This window comes from Magallana gigas, chromosome 10, assembly GCF_963853765.1.
Source record: "Magallana gigas chromosome 10, xbMagGiga1.1, whole genome shotgun sequence".
NCBI classification, from domain to species: domain Eukaryota; kingdom Metazoa; phylum Mollusca; class Bivalvia; order Ostreida; family Ostreidae; genus Magallana; species Magallana gigas.
The window spans coordinates 8357384-8360445 of NC_088862.1; positions in this window are offsets into that span (position 1 = coordinate 8357384).

Consider the following 3062-nt stretch of genomic DNA (forward strand, 5'->3'; position numbering starts at 1 on the left):
CGTATATACTATAGTTTGTGAAATTCAGTAGTATATTCTCACTATATAACTCTATATAGACGAATAGTCAATAATTGTAATATTAATATTGTGATCTGTTTTCAATTACTTTCTTAAATTTTGGTTTGTTTCTTCATATAACAAAACAAATGTTGACTGTGTTTTCGGGCAACATTGATTATATTAGCCCCATTGCCCTCCGCTTCGTGTCGGGCAATATTTCGTCCCTCAGGGGCTAATATAATCAATGTTGCCCTCAACCCCAATCATTATTTGTATAATATATACGTAGGGACGTATATACTACATGTGTACATAGTATATACGTCCCTGCTTTTGATGACTTTTAATTATATAAAATATACATGTCAATGAAGTACAATTTAAACTGATAAAAGGAAAAAAATCCCAAGATTTCTCAATTGACATATATATTATCTGTTTATAACCGTAGAATTTCGCGGCATAAACAAAAACGAACGTCGTATACGTACTGGGGACACATTGTACATTTTTTTAACGTTATCGTCCAGGATATTTTCATGTCTTTTGCAATGTCTGTTTTTGGTTGTGTATTGAAACCTGGTGCGATAGAGTTTTAGAAGAGATAATCTGGACTTTTTTCATTCTTTAGCCTATAATAGTGAAAGGAGGTAGTATGGGTACACAGGTATTTATACCGTATAAATTTATAATTACTATAGTATCGAGATATTACGCAAAAAGTACTTGTAAAATAAAGCATGTCTGTTTTATGTTGTAAATTTTGAATTAACCTAAATTGTGGTAGTAAATAGTATTACGTGTACTACATATACTAATTACATGTACACGAAAATAAAAACTCACAGCTTTAGTTTATTAGTTTATCAACATATCGTATATTGTTTTGTGATCTGGTCTGCGTTTTACAATAGAACTTACGACTTACGACCAAATCTATAAATGCTTATTTATAACCAACTAATCAATGAGTTATTCTTATGGCTGGAAAATATAATTATGGGAATTGAAATATTTCAAACAAATGGTTTCATGCATGCATGTCAATTTTGTTCTTTAAAGGTCATTTTACGAGGCTGTAAATATTAACACCTTTGTCGTAAGTTCTTTTGTAAAATGCAGCCCTGATTTTAAATTCTTTGTTTTTTGTGCTCATGACTGTAGACGTGCAACTCTTCATAATATTCAAGTTAAAACGCAAGTACAGAAAAACAGTTCATTTTTTCCAAGACACGCATGAAAATTTGTACTTGATAGACGATAACCGCAGTCAATTGTCTGGAAACCATTTTACTATCAGTTCAAGTTTCACAGAGCGTATTGAAGAGACAATAGAGTTTAATATTCCTGAAATGACAATTTCCCAGTAAGTTTGTTAATTTTGCTTTTAAAAGCATTAACTTTTCAAATATTAGAAATTTCAAAATTAAATAATTCTGAATAAATCGCTAATATTAACGATTTCAAACCATCATATAATCAAACATTGCTGCACAACATATCCATTGTCGATTAAACAATATCCCCGTGTGAAATATTTTCCATGGACATGGCACCCTCTCTTCTCCATTAGCACTAAGAAACTTTGATCTGGACACTCTGCATGCTTATTTTACTATTTTTTTCCTAACTACATGAGATCTTTTCTCACAATAACGAGATAATTAACTCGTAGTAACGAGATCTTTTCTCGTAATTACGAGATAAACATTTTTTTTTTGATGTGGCCCTATCCGTCTTTCGTAGTTTATAGATTAAGTTATAAGAAAAACAGATCATATCTTAAAAGTTTAGGTAGATCTGATAGTCAATTTGATGAACATCCAGCCTCCTTAAAATCAAAGTACTTTACAAATGAAAATGTACTGTGATATTTATGTCCTGTTCCCCTGTTTTAGATTAGGAATACACGATTAACTTCCCATATCTTATGGAGGCTGGCTGTTTTAATTCTCGTGAGATAACTGTAAAGGTATCCTTGTGTGCCCATATTTCGACGGTCGAAACAATCAAGGTTACTTTACAAATTATATGAGCAACAAGTTTAAAATTGAAAAAGTATAAAATTATCTTGATTATCGATCATAGTTTACTTGTTTACATAAGTTAGTTTACCTTTATTCATTTCATTATTATTACTTACAAATTATAAAATTATCGACATATTATATGTAGTGAGTATGTTTAAAATGATTTTGCAAAAGGTCAGCATGTGAATTTAGATAAGCACACACAAATTCTGAATGTACCCATTGATATCTAAATGTTTATATATATTAATATATGTGTTTGAAAATTTGGCGATTTACTTGATTTGGCAGAGGCTGCATTCCGGCAAAAAATGCAAAATAGAATACACAGCTAATTGTATTACATTTACATGTACAATAAAGGAAGAGAAGAGCCATATATGATGTAAACATTTTTATTTGGAAAGTTTCATACACGTAAACAAGAACTTAATCTCAGTTTTAAGTACAAAGAATTTTATCTCAGCAGTTGAATAAGTACAGTACAAATAAATATTTTAATGAGAATCATTTTTTTCTAATCTTTTCAATTAACTGCGGGGAAACTGTTCAGAATGCACTGCGCATTACAAAAATAGCACACCGTACAGTGCATATCATCCCCAATAGCTTTTAAAATCTATTTAAATTTTGCAATCTTACAAAATATATCAATACATTAATTTCAATAATAAATAAATATCTGGATTAATTATCACATGTAACATTTGGCACGACATACAATTATACTGTTATAAGGATGCATATAGAAACTGGATTAGGACGGTTGCTACAGTTTATGTATAATAATTATGCTTCACATCAAATGTACTTTATGGTTTATAGTGAGGCAAAGTAAGGTATGCTTCGACCTGAGCCCAGTTTGTACGAGTAACATTATTGCATCAATAGATTTCAATTTACTTGCATAAAAATTACGATAAATGAGATTCTCTGTGTATCATTCAACAGTACGTGTACCACTATTTATCTAAAAAAGTCTGAGAATTAAAATAGTTGTTGTTAATTTTTGATTTTTTTTTTTTGGGG